The sequence below is a fragment of the Alligator mississippiensis genome, chromosome 3 (genome assembly GCF_030867095.1).
Source record: "Alligator mississippiensis isolate rAllMis1 chromosome 3, rAllMis1, whole genome shotgun sequence".
NCBI lineage: Eukaryota > Metazoa > Chordata > Crocodylia > Alligatoridae > Alligator > Alligator mississippiensis.
Window position 1 is genome coordinate 123,685,854 of NC_081826.1, and position 19,546 is coordinate 123,705,399.

Consider the following 19,546-nt stretch of genomic DNA (forward strand, 5'->3'; position numbering starts at 1 on the left):
TCTTGGGGGCTTGGACTGTAAAGAAAATTTTTCTTATGTCCAGCCTAAAACAGTCTTGTAGGAGTTTATGACCGTTGGTCCCTGTTTTTCCTTGGGGCGCTCTGGTGAACAGACATTCTCCCAGATCCCGATGTACACCCCTTATGTACTTGTAAGCAGCTACCAGGTCCCCCCTGAGCCTGCACTTTTCCAGACTGAAGAGTCCCATGGCTCTCCGCCTCTCTTCATAAGGCTGACCCCAAGTCTCTTTCAGCAGTGGTGCTAGCAAGTGTAGCACTGCCAAGCCTATAAGTGTGCTGTGCGTTTTTTCCCCCCGAGGTGGAGTACCTTACATTTATTGGTACTGAACATTATCAGGTTTGTGTCCGCCCACTTACTAAGTTTATCCAAGTCAGCCTGGATCACTAGCCTGTCCTCAGGTATGGACGCTATGCCCCAAAGTTTAGTGTCATTGGCGAACTTAGCCAGTGTGCTTCTGACACCAATGTCTACATCGTTGATAAAGATGTTAAAGAGAACCAGTCCAAGGACAGAGCCTTGGGGGATGCCACTGGTCACGGAGCACCATAATGATTTGCTGCCATCGACCACTACTCTCTGGATCCGACCTCGGAGCCAATTTTCTAGCCATCAGACTGTGGTGTAGCCAAGGTCGCAGTTGGCCAATTTATCCATAATGAGGTCCTGGGACACCAGATCAAAGGCTTTTTTAAAGTCCATATATATGACGTCAATCTCTTCTACCTTGTCCAGGTGATACATCACCTGGTCATAGAAGGAGATGAGATTAGTCAGGCAAGACCTACCCACAACAAACCTGTGCTGGCTGTCCCTCAGGATGTTGCCCTCAGCCAGCTTATCCAGAAGGGTCTCCTTGATAATTTTCTAAATGCTCAATTTCTCAACACACAGTTAACCTGCATTGGATGGTAGAGGACTTCATCCAGGAATCGAGGGCCCAATTCATCCTTGGTGTAAATGGAGTACTTCCCAATGAAATTCAGAAGAGACAGCAGCAATGGAGTCCAAGGGAGTTACAGTCACTTAAGCCAACAATGAATTCGGTGCTGCATGTTTTCACACTATGTTGCTATATGACGGACAGATCCAGCTGTCACTGAAGTTACTGGAAAAAAATCCTGCTGACTTCAGTATGACTTGAAAAAGGCTCATATGTTCATTAAAACTATATACTAACAGCAAGGGCAATTTGGGTAAACATGTGGTTCTGCCACAACAGGTTTGGTCCTCAGAAGTCCTGAACTCCTACAAGCCCTACTGACTTAGAGCATAAAAAGTTAAGAGATGCCATACTAGGTCAGTCCACAGGTCCATCTAGCCCAGGATCCTGTATCCTGTGGTAGCTCAGAGCAGACTCTAAGGGGAAAAGTATTATGCAGGCCCAATCCAGACTGAGCTGTTCATTGCCCCTCTTAGAGCTTCCAGCATTCAGAGGCCCAGGCCATCATCATTTGGAAATTGTACCCCTATTATTTTGTTTAATATCCAGGGGTGGACCTACCCTGTCTGAATTTGTCTGATCCCCTTTTGAACCTGGTTAAATTGCTGGCCCCTACAACATCTTGTGGCAGTGAGTTCCACAAGTTAATTATGTTTTGTGAGAAAAAGAACTCCCTTCTGTTAATAGGAGCTGAGTGTACTTTGCACTTCTTGTGCCACAGAGAGCTATAAGCCGATGTAATCTCTGATGTTCAGCAGTACTGCTTCTGAAACATCTGCCTCCCTCCCTCCTCCATCCTTAAAACACCTAGAGCCTCAAAGAAATATAGCCCCATTTACTAAAAGATCTTTGAAATACATCTTGTACAAAAGCAGACTCCAAAGATTCATCAGTGTGCCGTTTTACAGGGATGGGAAGGATAAGGTATGGGACTTGTCCTTAACCATTCCTAAATGGAGAATTGTTAACAATTACATTTCAAACACATTTCTCCCACTCTTCTGACTTCTACTGGCTCAAATATTCTTGTTTCTGAATGTTTATTCGATTCAGAACAGGAATTAAAATGGCAGGTCTCTTTAATCATAAATTCTGGAGGATGTTGGTCTTGCTTTGACATCCCAGATGATCTCATGTCTACTCTCAAGATGGCCAATCCGCCCATTAATAGATAACCCTCATACTGATAACTCAGTGCCAGCCAACAATGAACCAAGATCTGAAACCTGCACAATACTGCAACAGCTCCCTTTTCCATACTGCCTCTCTGCACTAGTCATGAAACTTGCCTCTGTCTCACGAAGGCAAGCCTGGCTTCTGAGGGAAGGTCATTCTGTGAACAACATCAGCAAAATATTCACCCTACCAAAAAACTTTGCTGCTGTTACATTACTGAAAGAGACTGGTATCCTCCAAATGATCCTGTCATGCTGACTTGGCACTATTTTAAGCATATTAAGCAAACCAGCATCTGTGGCAAACTGCTCCACCACTTTAGAAAACACGGATGTCATTTCCTCTCTGTCAGATGTTCTCCCAGATGTAGTTCTCTTTGCTCAGAGGCAATTGATACACACAGTTTGCCATTTTCCTTTCTCACAGCATGGTGAACAACTCAGCAAGTTCTACACTTCCACTACATCTTGGTGTTCAGTTAGGCTAAACCCTACTCCCCCTAACACAAATAGAAATGTTACCCTTCATTTCAGTAACATTACCTTCTGCATTGTTCAGTGTGGTCTGATGCTGTATTGTGTTCTGAAGGTTACCTGCAGAATGAAAAGAGAAAAGGAGAAATGTTTATTGCACTGCAAACAGGAAGCAAGCCTAGACTGAAAAAACGAGCAACCAAAGCAAACCAGAAAGAGAGTGAATACGGTCTAAACCAATAACGTGCTGCCCACCTGAGTACCTGCAGCTTCCAATAATTTGCAAACAGAGGTGCAGATGTTCAGCACCTATGAAAACCAGTCACCCATTCACATTCTTTCAAGGTGTTTCAAATTGGATTGTTAAATACTTATTAGAGAAGGCAAATGAAGAATTGCAGCCCTATCATACCCCTCTAAGTGCTCTTGCTCCCCATCTGTAAAATACATAATTACCTGAATTTAAGACAACCCCAAATTGAAGATAACCACCAAATAATTAGATTCTATACTTGGAAAATGTATAAATTTTACCCATATATAGAATCAAATTATTGGAGGGTCATCTTTAATTCACACCCCCACACACTGCTGCAGAGGGGCAGACAGTGGAGGACAGATGGTATTGGAAGGTCAAGCAGCCTGCCTCCTTCTTGTGCCTGTCCCCTGACACCTGATCCCCCCCCTTCCCTCTCTGCTCCCCCTCCTGACTATTCTCCCCAACTTCTACTCCCCACCCATCCCCCAGCCTCTGCTCCCCACTCCTCACATTACCCTTGCTCTGAAATGGCATGCTCCATCCCCATTCTAGCCTGGGGCACAGATCATAGACCCAACCCCTGTAGCAGCTGTGTGGGCTGATTCCTGCTGCTATGGGGCCAGGCTGGGACTGTGCTCTGTGCCCCAGGCTTCAGCATGGAGGGAGCTTGCCAGCATAAAGCAGAAGTAAGGTGGGAGGGAGAGAGACAGGCAGGAGAACAGAGGCTGTGAGAATGAAAGACAAAGGGAAGAGGCTGCAGGAGGCACATAGTCAGGTGCAGAGGTGGTAAGAGAGTGGCTAGGCTGGCAGCAGCTGTGGCTATGGCCTCTACCTCAGATAAGAGCTGGAGACTGAGCTGGAGAAGCTACTTGCTACCTCTTACTCAAGTCTAAGATGAGGAGCTTTCCCCCCCCATGCTAAGTGGGGGGGAGGGGGAGGCTCATCTTAAAATCAAGTAAATATGGAAGTGCTATATAGTAATTCACCAGCACACTATGAAATTCTTCAGCACTGAGAACAAAGTATTCATAAGTGACATTAACACTGAAAACAGCATCAATGTATATAATGCAAAGGGATGTAATACCCCCCACACCACAAACACATAAATTAGTCTAGGCAGGTATACAAATACTTAGTTATATGACATACGCATTAGGGCTATGCGAAACAGCACCATTTTGCTTCGATGTTTCGACAGAACAGTGTTTTGTTTCATTTTGTTTTGTTTCGCTTTGAGCTCAAAACAAGTTGAAATAGCGTCAAAATGAAACAGCAGGCGAAATTTCGCACAGCCCTCCTATGCACACTTGAAGTGTGCACTTCATCATATATTAAAAACAACTTTTTTAATAACTTCACATAGAGACAACAAGACTTGACTGTGGAACCCTGGCACACAGCAAAAAGTGTCTTTATAGTGTGGTATTTCTGATAAATGCATGTCTCAACATTTAAGCAAAGGCCTGAAAACCCAAATCCTGTTTTAAGATTGCAGCTCAGTCCCTGACAGTATCCTGCAGACTTAGTTACAGACCAATACTGCAGGGTTGCCTAATGAGGAATTTTTTTTGTACTGATAATCTGCTAGCTTTTTATCAACAGCCAATTTTTGTTAGTGGCACATGCATTTTTCTGGTATATGTTTTTTAAATTATGTAAATGTAACTCTTCTACTAGTTAGAAGGACTTGGTTCAAATTTAGGGGTTTAACATCTTCCACAGTAAAAAAGTAAAAAAAAAAAAAGTTTGATTGTCAGTAAAATGTTTGCCATAAAAATATTTATTGGAGTGGCAAATCTGCTCCACTGCAGAAATGGTTTTACACCATATTGTCCCCACTACCAAGGGTCCCCTACTAACCACCACACCCTGATGCCCCTGACTGCACCCTGTACCACGCTGGCCCCGCAACCCATTCCTCAAGCCTTAATCCTGCCGGCCCCACTCACCCCGTCCAAGCATGGACCCCCCAAAGAAGCCTATCTGTGACCCAGCAGTATTGCAGGCAACTTGAGATGCAGCAGCAGTAGCACATGGCTGAAAAAATGCTCCCTGCACAGTGCTGCTTTCCCACTTGAACAACAGTTGGCATTTCTGTGCTCTGTCTGTTGGAGCTTCAATCAGGCTGTGGATGCTTAGTATTTCTACTGATGGCTAAAGTTTTTTTTAAGGTCTTTACTGACAGACATTTTAGTCTTTTTTTTGCCGACAGACAGTAAATTTACTGATATTTGACAACCCTGTCATACTGAGAATAGAGCCAACTTATTTCTCCTTCAATTTCCTGATTAATTAAATAAGGCACAACTGCATTACACCAAGCACATGAAGATTCATCCATCAATAGGTTGAGGAGGAAAAGAGTATCCTGCATTTGGATAAGGTTGGACTAGATGACCTTGAGGCCCTTTTCAAACATATTACTCTATGAGCCTAAGTGCTTGTAAGGTTTGGAATCACTGGTACTACCTTAAAGCAAAATTAATGCCTGTGGCAGGTTGATTTATCACATGTATTATCTTTCAGGTATGACTAGGAACAGGAGAGCTGCTGCTTAAAGGACACACTAAAATTCCTCTTGTGCATTTCATGATAAGTAAACTGGAAGCTTGTGAAGCTTATAAGAAGTTTAATCAAAAATCCTCAGCCCTCAAGGGAGGTTCAGATTGGGATCCAGACTTTACAGCTTGAGCTCATATTTATTAATGTGCTCATACCAGGGTTTCACCCTCCAGAGGTGGGAAGCCAGCTGGTACTGTAAAGGCTGCTACTGCACTTAGCAATAGATGCTCCCTTTCAGATCAAGGCACCTTTACTGCCTCTCTGGGATCTGAGGTACTTGCTCCAGGGGAGCTTCAGCCATATTGTAACACAGAAATGAAGGGAAATGTTCTGATTAAGGATATTTGGACTGGTGTTGGGCAAACTCCTAGCACAGTCTCACTGCACCCGTCCAAACTCTGTTTCAGCTGTACTGTGTAACTCAACCAGTAAGAGACAACCTCAAACATGGCCTTATATAACAGTCATGCGTATCTTATAAAAATACTAGTCAGCAAGACAGAGAGAAGTTATTTATATACCTAGTATAGCACTAAGAAAATAGCTATCGTTATCACATGATTCTACCATTTTTAATCGGGGGGGAGGGAGAAAGTTATTGACTACAACACTAATCCAATCCCCTTGCCCATTGGCTCTTTGTTTTAGTCTTCAACTGGCATTGATTAAACTCCTTAGACCAAATTCTCTTGTAGCAGACTTCTGTTGGTTTCAGTGAAGTTACTCCAGTGGATATTTTGACTTCCTCTCTTGCTCAAGCCTTCATTGTGTTCCTTTTGTTCTCCAAACTTGAATGTTTCTCTAATTCCAGGACAACCCCTACCAAGCCATGAAGCCTGATCCCGTCAAAAGAGCATTTTGGCTATATAAAATAGATTAAAACTGACCTTTTGTCCGTACGTCTGACAAGTTTTATAGTGAGTTAGAAATTACTCCAACTGTAAAACACTAAGGGAAAGAGACCTTGAAACATAGAGAGTTATGATTAAAATAAAGAACAAGTGAGAGACAGAGTGACTGATTGAAGCATGAGAGTTGGAAAAAAATATCTAGTTTTAGAAACATAATTCATTAATGCCATTTCTCTTCTGCCCATCTGGAAACCAGTAATATCACTGATGTACATCATGTTCAGCATCCAATTTAAGTCCTATAAATTCTGATATATGCAAGAAAATGTGTACTGTATTTGGACTGGGGTTTTTTTATTTTATTTTCTGGGACTTTATCTTTATTTAGGACTTATGATTGAGATAAATTTTGAGGGAAGTGACTCTAGGCTTAGTGGAATCTAAGCTTTTTTTTTTTAATTTATGTTCCACTTCCCATTTCTCAGCCCCACTATTTATTTGTAAGATATCCCACTGGGAAGTAACCAAAAAAAACATTTCTTTTTTTGTCCCCAAGGATCTTAAAAGTCACATAAGAAAGATGAAATGACCATCAATAGTTCCCAGGAGGGGAGAAACCAGGAAACTGAGAAAATTCATAAACAGTTCTTAATGCATCATCTGCTCTCCACACATTCGAAACCTACATGAAAATCAGAACCACAGTAAACCCCTTTGTAATTTTGAGCACTTCTTGAAAATGTAAACACTCATTTAATGGAAAAGATATCTTCTTAAAGGCTGCAGTGGGCCATCTAACAACTGTTATTCACTCTCCCTCAACCCACTGGGCCTCTCTTCTTTGCCATTAGAATCATTTCTGGCTTTTCTCTTTTGTGAGGCAAACATCCAATACCCAGGCCAAGAAGGTGTCCTGGTCTTCCAGAGGATCTCCATTTGGACCACCCATGTGGAAATGCTTTGCAAAGGAGTCCAAAGTCACCACTAGCTGTGCAGCTGGAAACTCAATTATCTTTGAAGGCAACTGCTAACATAGTGGCACATTGGCAAGAACATGAAAAAGCTACAGTTGCTAACTGAAATGAGTCCATTGGAATTATTTCTTTCAAACTTTTTCAATTCAAAGATATAGAACTGGTTCTCTCCTTTAATATGGGATGGGCCAGGCAGCAAACCTTGTTCTGTCCAGTGACTCAGTGAGACAAGAGCAGAACAGAATCTTTTTCTCTCCCAAGACAGTTTTATGGGCCAAATATACTCATTCAACATGAAGCTCATCAAACAGGCTTTGAGCAAAGAAATGCTGTGTCCAAAATCTTACCTTCAGGGTCATAATACATCAGCACAGCTGGTACAGAAGCTCCCAGCCTGAAGCAATTCTACATTTACATCCCTCTCCACAGCTGTTACTGCAGCCTGTAGCCTGACATTGGCTTGGTGCAACCAGCACGCACCGGGTGGATGCCACTGCCGAAGATAGCATTTTGGATTGCTGCTAGTGATCAAATTTGGCAGCAGTTGGCAACAGTTGTTGAGCAACAGCCTTGTTAACTCCTTGTCTGCTGGTGCTGACAAAGATGGCTCAAGCAGTCACAGCAAAAAGGCATGCAGGCCATATCTGGAGATAGGTCATTTGGCCTACAAAAAACCCTAGCCTGCAAGAAACCCTGTAGTTCAGATCCAGCCTGCAAGCTCATTTTAATTTGACAGCCCTGATGTAAAAGAAAATGGGGATTTTCTTTTTGTGGTTTCTTATATATGGGAAATTCATGTCTTACGTGCTCTGGGTATCAGCTATAACTGTAAAACTTGTGACTCCCTAGGAGGCTGAGAAAGAAAGCAGAGCACTCAGGGAGACAGGATTTTTAAACCAGACAGCTTCAAACAATGTGATTTATGTTTCTTTGTAACTGCTCTTTAAGTTTGAATACTGATAAACGACATGGATAAATCTTTGTTAAAGAATCAACCCCCCTGTACTTGCAGTAAGGAAAGGAATTTCATAAAAATGCTCAAAGCTAGAAAACAAGTTTTCAAGGAAAAATCAGAGAAGCCTCTGTTTAGTTTTCCTGACCTTTCTAGGGTTAGAACAAGCAGAAAAATAAGCACACACTACCACCTTTTTTAGTTCTTCCTTAGACATAACAAAACACAGCATCCCCAAAAAAAACTTGAGTCCCATTTTTTAAATTCTTCTCAGGTTGCTCTTAAACTGAAAAGCCTACATTTAAAAAGCCTTTAATGAAGAATAGTACTTTGTCCTTGTAATGGTAACTCACCTGAGGGTCATAAAGTTCTTTACAAAAATGCATAAATTTTATCCTGTTACATGTTTGAGAAAACTTAAACATGGGGGAAAAAATTAGGCCAAAAATGTCCAAGAGCAGTCTCTGATTTCGGGTGCCCAACTTGACACTTTGCCCTGATAAAAATCAGATGTTAATACCCACAGCTGGAAGTCAGCTGCAGTTATGAGTTTGAGATACAAGGTCAGAATAATTTCCTTTTGACCGGCATTTATTGGTGGACTTAGGTTTAGCCTTGATATAAGCATGTGTCTCTTCAGTGAAATTTGGCTCTGCAGTTTGGAGAAATATACTACATACTGTTCTTCTTATAATTATAAAAGATATAATGAAAATATGATGAGTGGAGTAAAGTAACCAAAATAATACAGGGACCACAGAACTTCAGCGTTTTCAACAAACTTAGAGAATCCAAACCTATATACTAAATGGTGACTCTGCTAAGGAATTCAAAATTCAGAGGAAGCTGACTGCCTATGCAATGTAATTTGAGCTTATATCATGTCCATACAAAATGAATTATGAATTTAGAGCAAGCAAAAAAGTTCTTGAGGCATGGTTTCTTTAAAAGAAAGACTGTTTACTCTTTTGAAAAAGGGTCCAACAGCAGCAATATGAGCCAAATACTTCTTCAGAGGAGCTCAGTATGTAGTAAAGGGACTATGCTACTGGCCCGAGATCACTAGGGCATCATACTCTGCCAGGGCATCTACACAAGGTACTTACTGTGCATTAGCCTAATAGCACTGTGCATTAGCATGTCACAGCAAAAACCGTGCTAATAGCCTACTGCAGCGTTATTAGGCTAATGCTCAATAAATGTCACTAAATAACCTTGCGCTGGCATTACTGTAACTCTAGGTACTGCGCATGCTGTTAGTATTTTATTAAGCAAGTACTAAACTAAATGTGCAGTATCTAAGATGCATTAATGAATGTGTAGATGCGCTCAATATGTACCACCTCAGGCAGGGTCCTCTATTTACATCCTACAGCTGCAGGAGGGAGGAGGAAGCACAATCCCAGGCAGAGGATAAATCTTCATCCTTTTTACTCCAGAGGCAAAAATCTGACCTACAGATTCTTTATGTCTGGCGGGCTTGGAGAATCTCAAGTCTGATTGGTGGACTATTTCCAGTGTCGGCAGCATGGCCCAGAGTGGTCCAATCAGGACCAGGATCATGGGAGCTGCTCTGGGTGGTTTGGGTCCCTAGCCCCGGCACAAGGCCGGATACTCGGTGTAGAAGGCGCTGCACAGCAGGTCCATGAGCTGAACCAGACCCTGAGACTGTGCTAGGTAACTCAGGCCCCCAACCCTGAGCAGAAGGCAAAGCCCCCAGGAGCACATGATGGTGCTCAGGGCTCCAAGCGGGCAGGTGGCTCCTGCAACATACTGGAGGGGCCAAAGAGCACTCTCTCCAGACCCCAGAGGCATGAGTTACCCAGGAAAGGGGCTTTCCCACAGGGGAGAAGGGAGTCACCCTGAGTTTGTGAGGCTGCCTATTGGAAGGGAAGCCTAAGCAGGAAAAGGGCTCCCCAGGTCTGGGTTTTCTTCTGGAGGCATCTCTTTGGGGTTGCGGTAGGCCTGAAGGGTACTGGGGATTTTCCCCTCCCACTGGGTGCCAGAGCACATCCAATGCCCCAGGACCAGCTGGGGCCTTGGGGAAGTTAAAGAATTAAGTTAAACTTGTTGATGATGTGCCTTATATTTTGTGTATTTTAATTTGTATGTTTGTGGTTTAATAGAGTGTAGAGTATATGATTCTTACTGGGGCTCGGCTGTGACCCTTCCCTGCTACTTACCTGTACTTACCTGTTGTTTGCCTGTTTTAGATCAGCTGTTTACCTATGTATTGTTTGATGCCTCTTGAGATGGTGTAATCTCCTTGCCTTCATTTACAGGATATAGCATTATATGATAATAGCATATTTGTGTGCATATGTTTATTAATAACAATTTCTTTTAATTCTGTATATATTAATAAATCCATATATAGTTAAGCATCCCTTCTCCGGGCCTGAATCTATAGGGAATAGAGGGAACTGGCCTGCATTTGCAGATCCCTCTCACAGCACTCCTGCCTAGCCAACACTTCCCTTCTATTGGAGGAAGGAGCACTTACCTTGGTGCACCGGGCTACATACGTTTGAAAAACTAAGGTGTTTCATTTACTCCAGCCTCTCTGTCATTGAGTTACCTTGGGTTAAGGAGGTGATGATTTCTTACTTGTCTAAAGAGCCACTTCTCTAAATAACAGTTTGGAGCACAAAGTCAGGAGCAAAGGGAGTTGTAAACTCTTTCCACAAGCTGGTAAGGGTCAGGGTGATCATAGGCAAGTGACTGGTGAGTGATTATATAGATTCACAGATACTGGCAGAACACTCTAGCATTTTAATAGCGATAAGGCATATGTCTTGTCTGCAAGTTCCTCTCCATATATCTGCCTTCTACGCATAGCTTATTCCAGGATTACCCTCCCTTATGAGCAGAAACTGAGCCCAGGAACACCAAGTGTTTATGGTAGCTTGGAGATATTTATTGTTATTTAACATCTCAAGGGGGCCTGTGCTGAGGGTGGCCCTGGGGAGCAGCCTATGTTTTATCTACCATATGACCCAGTTTTCAGCAGCTCAGCCAAGTATTTCTGTCACTAGCGGCAGGGCTGAATAATGCTTAGTGAAGTAGGTGATGAGTTACGTCAAACAAGCTTCCAGAGGAAATTAATTCCTACAACTTGAAAGTTGTTTAGAAAAGCTGCATGTTATTGCAGTTTGACTTATTGAAGGGGTCTCTTTGGGCATGTCTTGCTGTCACCTTTTCTCTGTGGATCTAAGGGGTGTAACAGAGGAACCACTGAAATACAACATTATCTGAATTAGCTTCTATCTGCTCTGACTGTGTCGTTCCTGCAGCTGCTGTGTCATTTACTGCTGTACTGTAGATAAGGGAAATAATCAGCCCTTCCTCTAATACAGGTCCATGCATAGGACATCACCATAAAGACTCTACTAAATAACCAGGCACACAAGTAGTGTGTACTCACAATCCTGCTTTGGAACCGTACAGACAGGTGCATCTCTTTTTCTTACAAGCTCAACAGATTTCCGGTGCCCTTCAAACACAACCACCAAAAAGCTTCCTTCTCTGATTTTACCCTGTCAGACTCTCCATGGGGAAGCCAGCAAGTTTTCACCAGTCTGTTGCGCCTGCTCATTTTCAGATTGGATGCTATTTGAGGCACAAACTCTCTCTTAAAATATGTATGTATAGTGCAATGGGGGCTATCCCTCAGCTGGGATGTCACTGTGTTTCTGTAACACAAATAATAAGTCAATCTATTAAAACAGTGTAGTCTGTATGAGTTGTTGGAATCTGCCATTGTTGTGATTTAGGGTGACTTTTCTTCCATTCAGGAAAACTGTATGGAAAATGGAGAGGAAGGGAGATTTCCCCACAATGTGTTAATGTGTAATATAAAAATGACACAGCTGTGTCTCAGTACAGGATCCTTTGCATGAATATTGCTTGAAAACATGCTTTGATCTGATCAAATGCTTCTTAGCAGTTCCTCACTGGCTGGGTAAGGAAGCAGAAAATGGGCCGAGGCAAGGGCTTCACAGGATGGAATTTCCTCATGGGTTTTCTTCTTTTTCTTTTTTTTTTTTTTGAAGGAGAAAAAAAAAAAGAAAAACCCTGAAAGCAACTTCATTTTCAAGGCTTTTGAAGCTCTGTGTGCTTGCAAAGAAGCTGACAATGCTACATGGAAATGGAGAAAAATCTGTGCTAAAAACACCTCAAGCCTATAGCTATATAGGTGCAGAGATTGGCTTAGACACCCTCACTGGCAGGAAGAAAGGGGATACCTTACCCCAGCTTTTTATTACCCTGAGGAACTCTCCCTTTCAATAGATACTTACTTAACCTTTACTCACTGCTGGTGCTTGCTTGCCCATGCTGGCTTTGCATCACTATAGATTCGATTCCATAATTAGGAAATCCCACGCCCTATGCACTTTATCAGCTGTGAAGTTTCTAAGTTGCACCAAAGCAGGGATCCTTGAAGTAAAACTTAAGAGTATAGTAGCTCTCTATAACACCTGCAGACCTCTTGGTGACATCTTGTACCTCACAGGTACCTTTACAGCCCTCCTTAACCACCGTTGCAAACTCCAAGCACTTCAACGTAACGAACTGGACTCTGAGACATCATGACGCTGGCTTAAAAACCAGAAGATTTTTTTTTTAAATAAGGCATTCCAGCTTCTTAATAATTTGTTTTCGGGGGAGGGCACTACAGCTTGTGTGATCTAGCTTTTTTTTTTTTTAGCAGCCACCAGGGTTAAAAATGTACTTAAAAATCACTTAATTTACTTAAATAGTACTCTTTTTACACAACACAGTTAACTTGTGGAATTCATTGCCACAGGAGGTGGTGGTGGCAGATAGCTCAGTCAGGTTTAAAAAGGAACTAGATAAATTAATGGATGATAGATCTATTAATGGCTACTGAACAGAATTGTTGAGATGTTTCCTCTAGTTCCTTTAACCCAATAAATGGTGGATGCCAGAGATGGTATTCACCAGGAGATAGATCACTCTAGAGATAGCTGATATAATGCTCTCCTGATACAGGATACAGGCTGAGCCAGTATGGCTCTTCTTATCTCCTATGTTCTTAATAGAGCTTCAAAAGCTGACACTTTATGGAAAAGAGCAAGTGTCAGTGGTCAGCGTCAAGGAATACAGTTTGTCAACTTCAATGGCTTTGCTAAAAGCCAAGTGCAAAGTGACAGGGCCCAAGAAACAACCAGATTTTCAGGGATCCCACCTGGAGGAGAAGCGCAGGAGAGTCCCTACTTCCCGGGAAGGCAATGACAGCACTACAGGAGCCTAGAAGCACTGGTGCTCAGAGCAGACATTCTGCTGAGATCCATGAGGCAGGTCAAACGTCCAGAGGCATAACAGAGCAACTCTGTGCCCTGGGCAGTTTTGGCATGTGGGACAATGCTGGCAGCAGAACAGCCAGCTGCCAGCTGTAGCAGCCACTATTTTTGCATACCTCCCCCAAAAAGCAGTGGTTAAGGCTGCTGCCCCAGTTGCCCTCACCCTCTCCTCCCAACCCACCCCTCGCCCCAGTTATGCAAACCTCTGAGGGCCATGGCTTCTGGCCATCAACAGATCTCTCTGTTTCAGTTTTGTTAGTTCATATATAGGAACTTTAATTGCAACCACAATTGCCAGGATTTTTTTTTAATGGAAATCAACATTCTGATCATATCTCTTGAATCCAGGAGCTACAGTTTTAAATATGTTTGTACGACCTATGCTTTAACTGGCCTCACAAATGTGCTACGTGTGCAGTTCACAAAAATCTACCAAATCAAAACTGATTTTTTTCTAGAAATCTTCAAGGTACTTTTCATGCCACATTTCTATTTTTAACCTTAGCAATTTCAGATCTGAAAAAGTAGAGGGGGAAAGAGATGCCATATAAACACACACACGTTTGTTTGTCTGAACCCCAACACGTGTGTGTGTATATATATATATATATATATATATATATACACATCTCTATATAAACATATACATATATATACACACATACACACATAGATTCATAGATTCATAGATGTTAGGGTCGGAAGGGACCTCAATAGATCATCAAGTCCGACCCCCTGCATAAGCAGGAAAGAGTGCTGGGTCTAGATGACCCCAGCTAGATGCTCGTCTAACCTCCTCTTGAAGACCCCCAGGGTAGGGGAGAGCACCACCTCCCTTGGGAGCCCATTCCAGACCTTGGCCACTCGAACTGTGAAGAAGTTCTTCCTAATGTCCAGTCTAAATCTGCTCTCTGCTAGCTTGTGGCCATTGTTTCTTGTAACCCCCGGGGGCGCCTTGGTGAATAAATCCTCACCAATTCCCTTCTGTGCCCCCATGATGAACTTATAAGCAGCCACAAGGTCGCCTCTCAACCTTCTCTTGCGGAGGCTGAAAAGGTCCAGTTTCTCTAGTCTCTCCTCGTAGGGCTTGGTCTGCAAGCCCTTGACCATACGAGTTGCCCTTCTCTGGACCCTCTCCAGGTTATCCGTATCCTTCTTGAAGTGTGGCGCCCAGAATTGCACACAGTACTCCAAATGCGGTCTGACCAACGCCCTATAGAGGGGAAGTATCACCTCCCTGGACCTATTCGTCATGCATCTGCTGATGCACGATAAAGTGCCATTGGCTTTTCTGATGGCTTCGTCACACTGCCGGCTCATGTTCATCTTGGAGTCCATTAGGACTCCAAGATCCCTTTCCACCTCTGTGCCACCCAGCACGTCATTCCCTAGGCTGTAGGTGTGCTGGACATTTTTCCTCCCTAGGTGCAGCACTTTGCATTTCTCCTTGTTGAACTGCATTCTGTTGTTTTCTGCCCACTTGTGCAACCTATCCAGGTCTGCCTGCAGCTGTTCCCTGCCCTCCGGCGTGTCCACTTCTCCCCATAGCTTTGTGTCATCTGCAAACTTGGACAGAATACATTTCACTCCCTCGTCCAAGTCGCTGATGAAGACATTAAAGAGTATCGGTCCCAGGACCAAGCCCTGCGGGACCCCACTGCCCACACCCTTCCAGGTCGAGACCAACCCATCTACCACGACTCTTTGGGTGCGACCCTCTAGCCAATTCGCCACCCACCGGACTGTGCAGTCATCCACATCACAGCCTCTTAACTTGTTCACCAGTATGGGGTGGGATACCGTATCGAAGGCCTTCCTGAAGTCTAAGTATACGACATCCACCCCTCCTCCTATGTCCAGGCATTTCGTAACCTGGTCATAGAAAGAGACTAGGTTGGTCAGGCACGATCTGCCCACCACAAACCCATGCTGGTTTCCCCTCAGCATAATTTGCCCTGCCGGGCTCTCACAAATGTGAGCCTTGATAATTTTTTCAAAGACTTTACCAAGGATGGAGGTGAGACTGACTGGCCTATAGTTGCCCAGGTCCTCCTTCTCCCCTTTTTGAAAATGGGGACCAGGTTAGCCCTTTTCCAGTCTTCTGGGACTTGGCCCGTGCGCCACGAGCGTTCAAATATTCCCGCCAGTGGCTCTACAATGATGTCGGCCAGTGCCTTCAGCACCCTCGGATGGAGCTCATCCGGTCCTGCCGACTTAAAGGCATCCAGTTCTTCCAAGTGACTCTGCACCACCTCAGGATCTACGTATGGAAGTCTGGCGCCTTGCTGCTGCCTCTCTACAACCCCAGTGAGAGACTTGTCGTGCCCCTCACTTAGGAACACTGAGGCAAAGAACTCGTTGAGGAGTTCAGCCTTGTCCCCCCTATCTGTCACCAATTGTTTCTGCCCATTTAGCAGGGGTCCTATTCCTCCCTGGGCCTTCCTTTTACTCCCAATATATCTAAAAAACAATTTCTTGTTGCCCTTTACTTGGGTTGCCATCCTCAGCTCCATGGTAGCTTTGGCCCGCCTAACTGCCTCCCTACAAGCACGAGCAGAGGAGGTATATTCATCTTTAGTGATCTCACCCTGTTTCCACTTTTTATGTGCTCCCCTTTTGGCCCTTAGGCTGCCCTGGATTTCTCTGGTCAGCCATGGAAGCCTCCTGGCCCCTTTCCCTCTTTTGCCTCGCTCGGGGATCGTCTTGCTTTGTGCCTGAAGGATCGTTTCCTTTAGGCACAGGTATATATATATATACACACACGCATACATATATGTGTGTGTTTCATTTTTTTCCATTTAAAAATGCCTGACTCATTCTTGTTTACACTAAACCTTCTGTATTCACTTCCAGGAAGAGATAAGGCCTGGAAAATTTCAGTCTAGAATGTGAATGTTTCAGAAAAAAATGCACAAGCAAAAGAAATGAGGAGGGCTCGAATGGAAACCATTGTGCTACCTTAACAATCCCTAACAATCCTTGCCTGCCATGCTACAGTATCATAAAAAAATTCTCTTAGTGTTTCATGGCAAATAGTACTGAGCTGGTGTCAGTCATATGGGAAGATGAGGTCATAGTAAAGTCAAGTCTTACTATTTCTGCTTCTGGCCTACCAAGAGGTACTACTCTTAGTCTCTGGAGAGTAAATTGCATTACTGTTGTCTATAGGGTGAACAAATCTGGGGGAGACATAATGTAATTTCCTGTTAGGCATATTCAACTCTGTAATTTAAAAAGTATGAGTGGGAAGCTGAGACAAAAATATAAAAGCAGCAGACAAAAGTTAAGTTACGAACAAAATCTCTTCTGCTATCTTGGATACGTTTGTTGAATGTCTTGTTTGTCTCAGCAGACTGAATGCACATCCCCTGGATACTGAGATATGGGCACTTCTATGACCCTCAAAAATAAATATATACACTACAAACTAAACTTATTCTTGCAATTAGACTTTACACCAGGGGTTCTCAGCCTTTTTTAGACTCAAGATACTCCTCAGAAAATGCCAACTCTTAGTTTTCACTTCTTTCTTTTTACTACAGAAGAATAATAGAGCAATCCTTCCTTTACAAAAAACTCAGAAAGACCACAACAGGTCAAAGGGTTTCTGACAATATGCATCCCTATTTGCAATTTCTGGGTTTAACTTATGAATCATTTGCACCCCACAACACTCTTAAAGGGATCTCATGGCACCCTGGGGTGCTGCAGCACTGTGGGCAAGAATTACTGCTTTATTTGAATTATTTTTGTTTGTTTGTCTGAATCCCAAGCTGCAGATTCACTTCAATTCCCAAATTATAGCACACAGATTGTGACAGACGCATATGAGATGTGTTCTAGTGGTGGCATATCAGCTGGGGTGGATCCTTGACATGTTTCAAAAACTCTTCAGCTGTTCACATGAATTTAGAGGTTGTGGCAACTGCTAGATTGACAGCTGCAAAGAACTACAGTGCAGCTCAGTTGGCAGTAGCATAAACCTTCACCCGGTTAACACATACTGGCCATTATTACAGGGGTCAGAAAGTTAGCCATTCTCTACACCCATTCTGCCTGTTTTCCCTGCTGGCATTCCTAATAGGAGCCAACATGTGTCAACAGATACATTTTATGATGTGGCCCATGCCCACTGGGAAGGAGACAGAAATTATCAACTCACCACACATCGACCATACAACCTAAGAGGGTAAATTATCATCACAACGGACCTTAGCTCAATCTGAACTGGCAACCTGGCTGTGAAAAGGCAAAACCCAATCCCCTTTACACTGGCTTACTCCTAGTCATTTCTGAGTAAACATCTCCCCCCTTCAAATTCAAACTCTACATATAGCTTTTTACAGTTTATTTTCTTTTTCCTTTTCCCTCCATGTCATTAAAGATAACCCAGTGATCCCTAGGTTACCAAGAAGCTTTCTCATAGTACATGGCTGTCATTGCATCTGTTGCCTCCAAGGCCACAGAAAGAATATGAAATAGCCATACTCGCACAACTGAGTCCCAAACAACACTGTTTTTGAAATATACACAAGTGTATAAGGTCTAGCTACAAATATATTGTTGCTCTGGCTGGCGTCTGGCAGATTCTTCAAGGTAGAGCATAGGAAAAGGTTTCACCTAGAGGTTTCACAGACTACACGAAGGCACACTACCTTATTGTCACAAGCTTTGTTTATAATGAAAAAAATTGCAGGCAAATATATTCTCAGCTCTTGAAAATACAGCCTATATTATAGTATAATGTTATACTGCATTATACCTCCATATATCTTGAAAAAGACTATAAGACAAATATTTAACTGCAACTGAATAGCTTATCATTAAAAAAAAATAGATCATTGTACTGTTTAGTTGCCAGTGGAAATAAGCAAGCTGTTTACTTTCAGTTTTTTATGTTAATCACAGGTTTGATCCAAGCCATCTTTTAGTTTGTCTCCTACTGAAAGATCGCCGGCTGGTTTTGAGAGCTAATTTAGAAACGGTGACAGAGTGTAAATGAAACCCATTTGTACCCTAATTGCATCTTAAAGCAATTAGAAGAAAACTTATTAGAGTTTCTGACTTATTTTGGGCCCCCAAAATTGTTTATAAAAAAAACAAGTTGTTTCTAAAAAACACCCTTTGCATACAACTTTGAAAATATACTGCTGCAAATCAACATAGGAAGAGATTAAAAAAAAAGAAAGAACGAAAGAATGGTGGATTGTTATTGTTATTGTGGAAGATTAGACATGCCACAGTGATCTAATTTTCATAAATACCTTTTCTTTTGAGGGTAGACATCCTGTATTTTTAAATGCATTTCATGAGCATGTTTTGGTTTTTTTGGTATAAATTCCCAAGAACATTTTTTATGGGAAGATTTTATTTAATGTGGTCTATGATCTGTATAAATACCACCCTGGCATTCAGCTAAGCAAGCACTGAGTCAAACTAGGAGTCATATGGGAGCCATATTTGTGATATTAAAGTAGCACAGTTCAATATATGATTTTATTTGAAGTGGACCACTGGAAATTAAGAGATTAGTCCCATGGGAATTTTAACAGCTGGGAAGTTATGAAGAGCTAATTCTTTGTTTTTGGTCTTGTAAAGTGTCACCCAACTTCCTTGTTACTTAGCACAAAAAATAACAGGAACATTAAAAAACAGGGACTTCAAGCACCAGAGGAGGGTTCAAAATTAGAGGAGCTGGGGGTGTAGAGAAGAACACTAGAAAAATAACAAGAATGTATAACAATATGTAATGCGTGGTTCTCTAGGGTTCTGGGAAGTGATTAGAACAAAAGGCATTGGGGGTTTTTCTCTTCATAACACCATATCAGATTTGTTCAGTGTTACAAATATTTTTTTTAATTGTCAGTCCTGAATATCCACTGGAGACCTGGCAACATAACTGAATCCTTCTGTCTTTTAAGTCACCTATAATAAAGAATTTCTACTGCTGGAAACAAGTTAGTGCAGCAGAGATCCAGAAGAGAACCCAGGTACACTCACCCATAACTGGT

The 19,546-nt window shown here is 42.6% G+C and overlaps 1 long non-coding RNA gene across 1 annotated transcript in view; it reads right to left on the minus strand.

Annotated features, from left to right (window-relative positions):
• Nucleotides 1-19,546, minus strand: part of LOC109283877 (uncharacterized) — a 60,182-nt gene that overhangs the window by 16,270 nt on the left and 24,366 nt on the right. Inside the window, exon 2 of the long non-coding RNA XR_002091185.2 lies at nucleotides 2,680-2,730. This is a non-coding gene — a long non-coding RNA (uncharacterized LOC109283877). The remainder of the gene's footprint in view (nucleotides 1-2,679; nucleotides 2,731-19,546) is intronic.